Source organism: Aquarana catesbeiana, linkage group LG01, assembly GCF_042186555.1.
Source record: "Aquarana catesbeiana isolate 2022-GZ linkage group LG01, ASM4218655v1, whole genome shotgun sequence".
Taxonomy (NCBI): domain Eukaryota; kingdom Metazoa; phylum Chordata; class Amphibia; order Anura; family Ranidae; genus Aquarana; species Aquarana catesbeiana.
This window is the reverse complement of record NC_133324.1, coordinates 246,663,869-246,677,296: the sequence shown is the minus strand read 5'-3', so window position 1 is coordinate 246,677,296 and position 13,428 is coordinate 246,663,869. Positions and strand designations below refer to the sequence as shown.

Below are 13,428 nucleotides of genomic sequence, written 5' to 3'. Positions count from 1 at the left end.
CAACGTTTTGCAGTACTTACAAGGACCGGGATGACAGACCATCTAAAGGGCCTAATTGGAATCTGGTGATGGTGTAACAGAAAAATATCAGGATCTCGGGGGGCATATCATAGTCTGTGAAGTTTTGGATGATTCGATGCACCTCTGTCCAAAGCACAACATTTCTGTGGTGTGCGCTAAAATAAAAAGTACTGCATGATCTACAAGTTGCAATGTGAACCATGCATTACAACACCACTGTTTCAATAGAACTGAATGTCACTCGTGACATTTTAACCACTTCAATACGGGGCACTTATACACCTTCCTGCCCAGACCAATTTTCAGCTTTCAGCGCTACCACACTTTGAATGACAATTGCACGGTCGTGCTACACTGTACCCAAACTAAATTTTTATTATTTTGTTTCCACAAATAGAGCTTTCTTTTGGTGGTATTTGATCACCTGTGGGATTTTTATTTTTTGCTAAACAAATAAAAAAATACCGAAAATTATTTTGTTTCAGTTAAAAAACGTTGTAAATAAGTAAGTTTTCTCCTTCACTGATGGGGTTGCACTGACAGGCACTGATAAGCACAGTTGAGATGGCATTGATGGGCACTAATATGTGGCACTGATAGGTGGCACTGATGGGGGCACGGTTGGGCGGCACGGATGGGCACTGATGGGCGGCACGGATGGGCACTGAAGGGCAGCACGGATGGGCGGCACTAATGTACTGCAATGTATAGTACTGATGGATGCCAATCAGTGCCAAACAATGCCTGCCAATCAGTGATGCCCATTGTGGGCACTGATTGGCATCCATTGTGGGAACTGATTGGCATCCCTGGTGGTCTAGGGTTGCATTCCTGGTGGTGGGCATCCCTGGTTGTCCAGTGTGGGCATCCTGGGGGGGGGGGGGGGGGGGGGGTGGCTGCGCTGATAATTGATCAGCACAGACCCCCCCTGTTTACGTCGTGATCAGTTGTGATTGGACACGGCTAATCGCATGGTAAAGAGTCTCCGTCAGAGATTCTTTACCTAGATCGGAGTTGCGGTGTGTCAGACTGACACCGCAACAACAATGGCCGCGATGCGCGCCCCCGGGGGTTCGCAGCGGCTTAATATCCTGAAGACGTCATATGACGTCTGGTCAGGATATTGAACACCACTTTGCCGCCGTCATTTTGCTATATGATGGGCAGCAAGTGGTTAATAAAGTTTTTTGTTAAAAAAAAAAAAAAAAAAATCAGTGGCTGTGCGCACAACGTGGTTGGCTGGTATGAAGGACCCTTAAAGCTGAACTCCAAGGATATTTCACAACTACCTTTTGCGGTGGGTGCCCCTCCCCTTTCCTACAAAAAGTGAACTCTTGTTTTTGTCTAGGGTACCATTAAAAAGCAGTTTTAGTTACCTTTTATTCCTTGCTACCTTGGCAGCTGGCGCTCTCTTCCTTCCAATTCTTTGGGTTGTGGGTAAGCCCTTCTGTGTCCTCACTTACAATACAGAGCTGCTGGTCCTACATTGTATTTGATGTGTGTGTGCCTGCAAACAGAGCACCATAGAGACAAGGTTTCAGGGGTCCAGTTGTATGAAGAGAAGGAAGCCCGTGAGAGAAAGGGATAAGGTATTTTTAAAAATACATTTTAATACCTCCCTAGACAAAATGAGCATTAACCCTTTTAGTGTATGGGGAGTTCCATTGCAGAGGTAGTTTGGAATTTTTACTTTTTTCAGGTTTAGAGAATTAGAATATGAAACAAAGAGCCTAGCTGCTATGTTTAATCCAGTGTGTTTTAATCCAGTATCATTAACCAACAGTGCTGAAACGGTTGTCTGTCAGTGACAGCTTGGTTCCACCGCTATGCTGAGGGGCAGAAATGATCAGCTCCTGGTCTTTCGATCTTGCTACCCAGGGGACTTTACTTGTAGAATCCTGTAGACTTCACCTCCTTAACACCTCCAAAATACGCCACTTTTTAACCCTTGAAACTACCAATCAACTCATTCACCCCTTGTCATCTCCTGCCTTGCTTATTGCAGCCCCCTCCTCATAGGATTACCTCAACACAGGCTTTCCCCCTTCAGTCTATTGTGAATGCTGCTGCCAGATTCACCCACCGTACCAACTGCTCAGTGTTGTCCACCCCTCTGTGCCAGTCCTTGCACTGGTTCCCAAGACATCCTACTTTGCTTCACCACCATCCACTGGCTCGCCGGCATGAGCCGTTGAGTATACATTATGTGCAATCACAAGTGGAAGCAACACAACTAAATGAAGAGGGGGAGAAAGGGGAATTAAAAGGAAGAAAAGACAAAGCAAGGAAAGGCACAAAAGAATAGTAAGAGGGGAAGAAGAAAGACAAAGCAAAGGAGAAAAAAGGACTGTCCGAATGCTCGACTCCACTCCTCAGTCAGCTGGAAGTTAGAGATACTTAATCCAATGATCCCAAACACTGTCAAACTTGGCAGTCTTATCCTGCAAGATACTGACCAGCTTTTCGTTGAGCATGATCCATGTCGTTTTTTTTTTTTTTCATAATTGCTAGATCATCCACTGGTTTCTCCTGAATGGTCACTATAGCGATTTTTGCCGTGAGAAACATGAAGTGGATTAAAGTTTGAACATGCTTGGGAGCATCCACAACAGGCTCGTTGAGAAGAGCCACCTTAGGGTTTTTAACCACTTCAGCGCCGGAAGGATTTACCCCCTTCCTGACCAGAGCACTTTTTACAATTTGGCACTGCGTCGCTTTAACTGCTAATTGCGCGGTCATGCAATGCTGTACCCAAATGAAATTTGCGTCCTTTTCTTCCCACAAATAGAGCTTTCTTTTGATGGTATTTGATCACCTCTGCCGTTTTTATTTTTTGCGCTATACACAGAAAAAGACCGAAAATTTTGAAAAAAAATGATATTTTCTACTTTTTTGTTCTAAAAAAAATCCAATAAACTCAATTTTAGTCATACATTTAGGCCAAAATGTATTCGGCCACATGTCTTTGGTAAAAAAAATGTCAATAAGTGTATATTTATTGGTTTGCGCAAAAGTTATAGCGCCTACAAACTAGGGTACATTTTCTGGAATTTACACAGCCTTTTTATGACTTTTAGTTTATGACTACCTATGTCGTTTCTTGAGGTGCTAAAATGGCAGGGCAGTACAAAACCCCCACAAGTGACCCCATTTTGGAAAGTAGACACCCCAAGGAAATTGCTGAGAGGCATGTTTGAGCCCATTGAATATTAATTTTTTTTGTCCCAAGTGATTGAATAATGACAAAAAAAAAAATTACAAAAAGTTGTCACTCAGCTATTTGCTGAGAGGCATGGTGAGTATTTTGCAGCTCTCATTTGTTTTTGAAAATGAAGAAAGACCAGAAAAAAATTTTTTTTTTCTTTTTTTCAATTTTCAAAACTTTGTGACAAAAAGTGAGGTCTGCAAAATACTCACTATACCGCTCAGCAAATAGCTTGGGGTGTCTACTTTCCAAAATGGGGTCATTTGGGGGGGGGTTTTGCCACCTGGGCATTCCAATGGCCTCAAACTGTGATAGGCAGTGAAGAGTGAAATCAAAAATTTACGCCCTTAGAAAGCCTGAAGGCGGTGCTTGGTTTTCGGGGTCCCGTATGCGGCTAGGCTCCAAAAAAGTCTCACACATGTGGTATCCCCGAACTCAGGAGAAGCAACAGAATGTATTTTGGGGTGTAATTTCACATATTCCCATGGCATGTTTGAGCAATATATCATTTAGTGACAACTTTGTGCAAAAAAAAAAAAAATTGTCTCTTTCCCGCAACTTGTGTCACAATATAAAATATTCCATAGACTCGACATGCCTCTCAGCAAATAGCTTGGGGTGTCTACTTTCCAAAATGGGGTCATTTGGGGGGGTTTTGAACTGTCCTGGCATTTTATGCAGAACATTTAGAAGCTTATGTCACACATCACCCACTCTTCTAACCACTTGAAGACAAAGCCCTTTCTGACACTTTTTGATTACATGAAAAAAATATTTTTTTTTGCAAGAAAATTACTTTGAACCCCCAAACATTATATATTTTTTTAAAGCAAATGCCCTACAGATTAAAATGGTGGGTGTTTCATTTTTTTTTTTTTCACACTGTATTTGCGCAGCGATTTTTCAAACGCATTTTTTGGGGAAAAAACACACTTTTTAAAATTTTAATGCACTAAAACACACTATATTGCCCAAATGTTTGATGAAATAAAAAAGATGATCTTAGGCCGAGTACATGGATACCAAACATGACATGCTTTAAAATTGCGCACAAACATGCAGTGGCGACAAACTAAATACATTTTTAAAAGCCTTTAAAAACCTTTACAGGTTACCACTCTAGATTTACAGAGGAGGTCTACTGCTAGAATTACTGCCCTCGATCTGACCTTCGCGGTGATACCTCACATGCATGGTGCAATTGCTGTTTACATTTGACGCCAGACCGACGCTTGCGTTCGCCTTAGTGCAAGAGCAGGGGGGACAGGGGTGCTTTTTTTTTTTTTTTTTTTCTTTATTATTTTTTTGCTTTTTTATCTTATTTTTAAACTGTTCCTTTCATTTTTTTTTTTAAATCATTTTTATTGTTATCTCAGGGAATGTAAATATCCCCTATGATAGCAATAGGTAGTGACAGGTACTCTTTTTTGAAAAAATTGGGGTCTATTAGACCCTAGATTTCTCCTCTGCCCTCAAAGCATTTGACCACACCAAGATCGGTGTGATAAAATGCTTTCCCAATTTCCCAATGGCGCTATTTCCGGCGAAATCTAAGTCATAAAATGCTCGTAGCTTCCGGTTTCTTAGGCCATAGAGATGTTTGGAGCCACTCTGGTCTCTGATCAGCTCTATGGTCAGCTGGCTGAATCACCGGCTGCATTCTTAGGTTCCCTGTTGAGACAGGAGAGCCAGAGAAAAACACAGAAGACGGTGGCGGGGGGGGGGGGGCAGCATTCCCTCCCTCTGCTTGTAAAAGCAGTCTAGAGGCTAATTAGAAGCTAGGATTGCTTTTACATGAAAGCCGACCGCTGGCTGAAAAGAATGATACCAAGATGATACCTAAACCTGCAGGCATCATTCTGGTATAACCACTCAAAGTCGTGAATGGCGTACCTGAAGACAAAAAAATGGTTAACAATAAAGCACAGTAAACGGTAAAGTATAAAAAATTGCATACCTGAAAAGCAAACATGATAAAACATAATAACAATAAAACATTGCAGAATAGAATACAATAAAAAAGAGCAGAACAATAGAGAGAGAATAGAGAGAGAGAACAATAAAACGACAACTATTTTTTTTTATCTTATATTTTTGTTTGTGTTTTTTTTTTTTTTACACTTTTTTTTGTAACTGTAACTTTTATAACTGTAACCGGTTCCAGGTTCGGGTCTCTCAAAATGCGATGGCATCTTGTGAGACTAGGGGTGCAACAGATCAAAAAACTCACGGATCGGATCGATCCTCGGATCAGAGTCACGGATCGGATCATTTTCGGATCGGCAAAAAACAAAAAAACAAACAAACACACAAATCTTGTTACACCCACTGGAGTTTTGGATTTAAAAGCTATTTTCAACACAAAACGGAGCTTATATGCATAAATACAGTATTTGTAGATCGGACAGACTGTTTAGATGTTAGATTTTAAAAGCAACAGCAAACCTGCCGACCTTACATGGTTGCTAATGTGACAGAACACCTCTGATTTTCACATTTAATGTCCCGCACTGTAATATAGCCACATGTCCCCCACTGTAATATAGCCACATGTCCCCCACTGTAATATAGCCACATGTCCCCCACTGTAATATAGCCACATGTCCCCCACTGTAATATAGCCACATGTCCCCCACAGTAATATAGCCACATGTCCCCCACCGTAATATAGCCACATGTCCCCCACCGTAATATAGCCACATGTCCCCCACCGTAATATAGCCAGTCCACATGTCCCCCACTGTAATATAGCCAGTCCATGTCCCCCACTGTAAGAGCCCTTGCACACTGGGGCGGTTTGCAGGCGCTATTGCGCTAATAATAGCGTCTGCAAACCGCCCCGAAAGTGCCGCTGCTTTCATTCCAGTGTGAAAGCCCCGAGGGCTTGCACACTTGAGCGATGCGCTGGCAGGACGGTAATAAAAGTCCTGCTAGCAGCATCTTCGGAGCGGTGAAGGAGCGGTGTGTATACCGCTACTTTACCGCTCCTGCCCATTGAAATCAATGGGACGGCGCGGCTATACCGCCGTCAAAGCGCCTCTGCAGAGGCGCTTTGCGGTGGTTTTTAACCCTTTCTCGGCCGCTAGCGGGGGGTAAAACCGCCCCGCTAGTGGCCGCCTACCGACGGTAAAACGCCGCTATTAATAGCGGCGTTTTACCGCCGACGCCGCCCCCCCGCCCCAGTGTGCAAGGGCTCTAATATAGACACAGACTTCCCACTGTATTAGTGCTGTGCCTGTTAGTCAGACTCATACCTTGCTTTAGAGAAGCCGCCAAACCCACGAGTTGGGGGAGGGGTGATGACGTCAGCACGATGCTCAGCGCCGCCGGGTGTACCAAGATGGCCGCGGCTCCGGAGCTAGGCCGAAGCCGCGGCCTTTCCTAAAACCCGAGGCCGCGGAGCGCTCCGCGGATCGCGGGTGTGCCGATCCGAACAGGTTGGCCCGTTCAGATCGCGGATCGGTGACGATCCGTTGCACCCCTATGGGAGACCCTGTGAAAGTGTGCCTAGTCTGTGCAATGCTGTACCCTACGCTAATACACAATTAGTGAATGGTAGCGTTCAAAACATTCACCAATGCAAAGACCAGGATTGTCAGGACAGGAGGGACAATAATAGCGGGTGTCACGCCTATATCCGCGCTTGCTGCAGACACGACATCTTTTTTGGGGGGGTTCGCTGGGTAGGGGTACTCGGGAGGACATAAAGAAAATACCTCTCATGCAGCCGACTGCATTTGGTTGGGGATGTGAATGGGGGAAGTACGGGCGCTGCAGAAGTGGTGGGTTCCCAATTAGGATTGGCGAATGCAGCAGGAAGGGCATTATGGGCACGACGGGCCTGTGTTTGTCTTTTTGGTGGCAGCGGGACACTACTTGTGCTTGCCACCTCACCAGCTTGAACTGCATTTATGGGACTCGCCACGTCACCAAGTGTTACTGCAGTGCTGGTTTGACTACGACCGGGGTGTACTAGGCCGCTGGTGCTTGCTAGTTCACCAAAACGCTACCAAAAAAACTGTTAGCGATCGTAGGGATTAGGCCTGACTCTGCGAACGCTGCAGTTATGCGTTTAGTGTTTTGTAAGTGACAGTGATCGATACTGCACTTGGGTGGGCTGGGCTGGGCTGGGCCGGGCGGAGGGGCAAAACGCAGGTGCTAGCAGGTATCTGGGCTGATCCCGCTAACACTGCGTTTTTGGGAACCCTAAACTGCTGGGGACGCTAGTATAGATCTGATCAGATATTGATCCGTTCAGATACTATACCACTAAGGGAGGTGTACGGTGCGTGCGTGGGTGTTAGCGGTACTGGCACTAATCTGACGCTGCCTGGGGCTGGTACTTGCCAGTTCACCAAAACGCTACCAAAAAAACTGTTAGCGATCGCAGGGATCAGGCCTGACTCTGCGAACGCTGCAGTTATGCGTTTAGTGTTTTGTAAGTGACAGTGATCGATCGATACTGCACTTGGGTGGGCTGGGCTGGGCCAGGCGGAGGGGCAAAACGCAGGTGCTAGCAGGTATCTGGGCTGATCCCGCTAACACTGCATTTTTGGGAACCCTAAACTGCTGAGGATGCTAGTATAGATCTGATCGGATCAGATATTGATGCGTTCAGATACTATACCACTAAGGGAGGCGTATGCTGTGTGCGTGGGTGTTAGCGGTACTGGCGCTAATCTAACGCTGCCTGGGGCGACGCATATCACCGCCGGGCGATCAGGGGGCTAAACCTTTATTCGGTAATAAACGGCGGGTGTCCTGACACTATAAAAAATAAACTAACTAACCAGCGTCACCCGTAACGGTTATACGGTGATCAGTGGTGAAAGGGTTAACTAGGGGGCAATCAAGGGGTTAAAACATTTATTAGATAGTATATGGGGGTCCCTGTCGCTATAAAACGCCGACGGCGAACCTAAATATTTACGTCCCTAACTAGCGTCACTAGTGACACTAATACAACGATCAGAAAAATGATTGCTTAGTGACACTAGCGACGGGGTGATCAAGGGGTTAAAACTTTATTAGGGGGGGTTAGGGGGGTACCCTAGACCTAAAGGGGGCTAACACTAACTGCCCTACCACACTAACTGTCACAAACTGACACCATGCAGTAATCAGAAAAAAAAAAAAAAAACACTGCTTGGTGTCAGTGTGACAGGGAGGGGGAGGGGTGATTGGGGGGGATCGGGGGGCGATCGGGGGTGTAAAGTATGCCTGGCATGTTCTACTGTGTGTGTGTGTGTATATGTGTTATGCACTTACATGTCTTCTCTCCTCGGCGCCGGAACGGAAACTGCCGAGCCGAGGAGAGATGACATCACATCCTCTGCCTCTGTTTACTATACAGAGGCAGGGGATGTTTCTCATTGGCTGGGAGCGATCGGATGGCCTCCCCCTCATCTCTAAACGCTCCCAGACAAATGCCCACTGCCGCTGGCACCGGGGGGGGGGGTCTATATTCACCATTGTAACAGAATAGAACAAGGAGTGAACGCTAATCCAAAACCGGCGAACCACAGGTCTACCATATGTGGAACATCGTACCAGGTTGACCACATCTCCGAAAACAGAGAGGAAACCTCCTGGTTCGAGAGGAGATCTGGCATCAGGTACCATCTGGAAAGCACCTTTATATCCTCCCTCCACCAAGGCTGTTTTCATGGTGCCCTTTTATGTAAGAGGAGACCACTTCCACCAGTCACTCAAATCAATCTCCTCCCCCAAGTCTTGCTCCCAAGCCTGCAAAGAAGATAATTTCAATGACGGGTAAACAATTTGTACAGCATCGAGGTGCCCCCCCCCCCCCCCCCCCCGGGCTTCCCCCCGGAAACATCTAGAGTCAAAAGCAGTGCGCGTAGTAATATCAGCTACAGATCTCCTGCAAAAAGTGCAGGATCTGCTGCAAACAAATGCTCAGACGGAAGCACTTTCAACTGCTGCAGAAAGTAGGAGACCGGCCAAATTCCTTTATGGTCAAGGAAATCACCTATTCTATACCGGCCCTTATCAATCCACTACTGGAATTCCTGCTGACATAGACCAGGTGGAAACCCCCTGGGTTGTGGAACAGAGGATCCACCAGAGTTTGTGGGGAGCGCAGAGGCACAGTCCTACAGGACGAATCCTAGACCTGCATAGAGTGTGATAAAGAAGGGCACAGGATCGGCGGACGCTGCCGAAATGAGATCTGCATCAAAAGGTCAATGGGGAGACTGCAGGGACACCCACTCGGGTCTGCACGGGAAGGAATATATCTGAGCTGCTCTAAAGTATTGTTTGAGGTCTGGGACCCCCAGCCCCCCAAGCTTATGCAAAGTATATAGCGTGTGCCGGGCCAATCTACGCCCCCTAGGGGCCCAAGTAAACTTAGGCTGGGCTTGAGGTTTCTGTAGTTCCTGGGAAGGGACTGTTGTAGGTAGAACACGAAAATAGTAAAGGATCTTGGGGAGCACTACCATTTTGATCGAGGCTATTCTCTATCCAGGAGAGACCACCAGGTGACTATTGTTCCAAATCAGTAACTGAGAAAAAAGTTGTGAATAATTGGATCGATAGAGAGTTGCCAAAGAAGGGGTCAATTTAATGCCAAGGTAGGGAATGAAATTCCACTGCCATGCAAAACTATAATTCCCCTGGAGACTTAGACATCATCATCCAGGTTCACATTCAGAGCTTCCGACTTTTCCCAATTGAGGACTAAGCCGGAAATGTTTTCAAAGCTCCAGAGGAAATCTAGAACTGACGGCAGGGAAGTATGTGGGGAGGACAGAAAGAGGAGCAGATCAACTGCAAACGGTGCACATTTTTATTGTCTACCCCCACTGTTAATACCTAATATATCTGGATGGGCACTAATTGCCACAGCCAGTGTCTCAATGGCGATTACAAAAAGAATAGGGGAAAGAGGACACCCCTGCCTAGTGCCTGACCGGATAGAGATTGAATCAGAGAGGTAACCTTGTAGGCGTATCCAGGCCGAGGGGTTGCTATAAAGTACCTTTAAAAATGACAGGAATTGAGGGCCAAAATTCCACCTATGCAGTATTCTAAAGCGATAGTCCCATGAGATACTATCAAATGCTTTATGTATAGCATACCCTTTCTCACACCCCTCTTATCCCAGGAGATTTGAAGTACCGAGATCAAGTCTATGGATCGCCGTATTTGATCCGAAGCCGGACGGCCTGGTATAAAACCTGCCTGATCTACATGAATATAATTAGCAATAAACTGGTTCAATCGAGTAGCATACATTTTTGACAATAATTTGAAGTCACAATTAATTAGTAAGATCGGCTTATAATTGCGACCTCGCTTAGGTCTTTGTGAGGCTTCGGGACCAAACAGATGAAAGCTCTATTAGAATCTGCATCAATGTAACCCCCCTCTTGCAAGGCACTATAGTAAGCAACTAAATCGGGAGCTAAAATATGTGCTTATTTTTTTAAATAGAGGGCAGAAAACCCATCCGGGCCCAGAGCCTTAGCCGGCTTAGACTGTTTGCCTGGAGTACCTCTGAAAGGGTTATTTCCCCATCTAACAACTCCCGATGAGCATCTGAAAGAGACGGGATTGGATACAAAGCTATCAAAATCTTATGGGCCAGAAAGCTGAGGTCCCTGGTAGTTTTTTATAAAACTCCTGAAAGTCACAGAGGACCACCACTGGATTCTGAGTAAGCGTTCTTTCAGGTTGCCTGATTATAGGCACTGACGTCACCAAGTTCCTAGGGGTTAACTTTCCAGCTAACAGTTTGCTCAGCCAATCTGCCTGATGATAACATTTTGCCTTAATCCAATGCAAATGCTTTTCCGCTTTAATAGTCAAGCAAAGGTTAAGTTCCAATCTCACTGCGTCAATAATACCTTAGAGATCTAGAGAGGGGTTCTGTTTGTGGTCTTTAAGGAGAGCCGTCAGTTCAGACCCTTCTTGGCGGATAAGGGCTTCGGAATGTTTTTTATAACGAGATGCCAACTGGATGAGGATGCCTCTCACAGAGTCCTTGTGAGCCGCCCAATTTATTTGGGGGGGGGGGGGGGAGAGTCTGTTGGGGGTCATTATTGGCAAAAAACTTTTTAAGCTCTATATCAAAGTAGACTGCAGGGTTACTGAGCAGTGCTTCATTGAGCTGCCAGGAGAAAGGCATATTAGATGTGCGAAGGCTCGAGATCTTTTGCTAGTACTGAGGAGTGGTCTGACCAAGGCACTTCTAAAAATTTTTGAAGAGTGGAAATGGGGAACATTGGTAGAGTGGGCAAACAGGTTCTCGATCTTGGAATAGGTAGCATGGACACTACAGTAATAGGTATAATCCCATTTAGTAGGGTTAATCTCCCTCTATATGTCAATCCGGTCGCATTGACAAAGATATTTTGCGAACTTAGTCCCCAACCTGGTTTGGCCGAAAAACCCGGGACCCCATGTGCCTAGTCTTACCAATGGTGAATCTAAGGCAATGTTCGAGTCCCCTCTCCTCACAAAATGAGGAAACAAGGTATTGAGCAAGTGGGTGAAAAGGTCAGTTGCTCTGAGTCGGGGGCATAATACGTTACAAATGTAACACCCAAGAGCCCTCAATCTCCCCAGCCACCAAGAGATATCAGCCATTGGGGTCTTTAACAATAGTAGAGGGGGAAAAGGAGAGCCTCTTAGATATACAAATTGCCACGCCCTGTGTCTTATCGGGGGCATTGGCCAAAAGAAACGGGGGATACTGTTTATGCAAAAAAGGGGGTGCATATGAGGAAGGTAAGTGGGTCTCCTGTAAGAATACCACGTCTGCCCCCACCAAGTGATAATAATTAAATGCCTTCCGGCGCTTAACAGGTGAGTTCAGGCCCTGAGCATTGTGAGACACTAAGGCAATAAGGCAGTGGGTTTAAGCTGTGAGGACATAGCCATATCGGGAGAGAAGAGGCAGGCAATTCGTTTTGCACTCCTGTGACCTGTTTTCAACAGAGAGTGGACTGAAGTCCGCTCTCTACTGACGTCACAGAAATCAGTCCAGGCACCGCGTCATCACGACAATAGTCTGGATCCACCAGGTGCCTGGACTGATGCCTGTCTCAGCCTCTCAGTGAGAGGCTGAGATGACCGCTCCCTGCCCCTCCACAGCTCAGTGCTGCAACAGAGAACCGAGCCATCGGCGGGGTTTGATAGCTCGGCTCTCAGTGCAGAGGCGCTGGGGGACATATGCATCATCTTAGTATGAATCTAGAAACCCCCCCCCCATACTTCTCATTTAATTCCGCTTTAACCACTTGCCTACTGGGCACTTTTACCCCCTTCCTGACCAGGCCAATTTTCAGCTTTCAGTGCTCTCACACTTTGAATGACAGTTGCACAGTCATGCAACACAGTACCCAAACAACATTTTAATCATTATTTTTCACACAAATGGAGCTTTATTTTGGTGGCATTTTAATTTTTTTTGCTAAATAAATACTGAAAATTTTGAAAAAAACAAAAACCAGAAAACGTTTTCATCGTTTTTGTTATAAAATTTTGAAAACCGGTAATTTTTCTCCTTCTCTGATGTGCGCTGATATGGCTGTACTGATGGACACTGATAGGTTGCACTGGTGGGTACTGGTAGGTGGCACTGATGGGTGACACTGATGAGGAGGCACTGGTGGGCACTGTAGGGACTGTACTGATAATCAGTGCACGTTTATTTTTGAGAAGCAGGTTATCGGCTCTCTTCTCCTCTCTTCATGCTGTAGGCATGAGAAAAGGAGTGCCGATAACTGGCTTCTATTTACATCTTTGATCAGCTGGCATTGGACACAACTGATCACACGTTAAAGAGCCGCTGATTGGCTCTCAATCTGTGATCAGCAGCGGAGCGGGCACATTTACGGGAGGCGGTCATATGACGAACCCCAGAACTAGCCGTCTGTGCTGTAGCCGTCATTCAACTATAGCGGGGTCGGCAAGTGGCAATCCCTTAAAACTCATCTCTTTAGGAAGCCTATCCCGCCCTTGCCCAACAACTGAACTTTTAAATCTCCTATCGGCTCATCCCTCAGTTAACATTTGTACTGCTTGCGCCCCCCCTCCCACATTAGATTGTAACCTCTCAGGAGCAGGGCCCTCCTAACCCTTTCGCATTGACTTGTATTGTAACTGTACTCTCTCCTTTTATATTGTAAAGCGCTGCGCAAGCTCTTGGTGCTATATAAATCCTGTATTAATAA

At 45.8% G+C, this 13,428-nt stretch overlaps 1 protein-coding gene across 1 annotated transcript in view; it reads left to right on the top strand.

The window, feature by feature from the left end:
- Positions 1-13,428, top strand: part of KNTC1 (kinetochore associated 1) — a 521,537-nt gene that overhangs the window by 24,074 nt on the left and 484,035 nt on the right. The window lies entirely within an intron of this gene.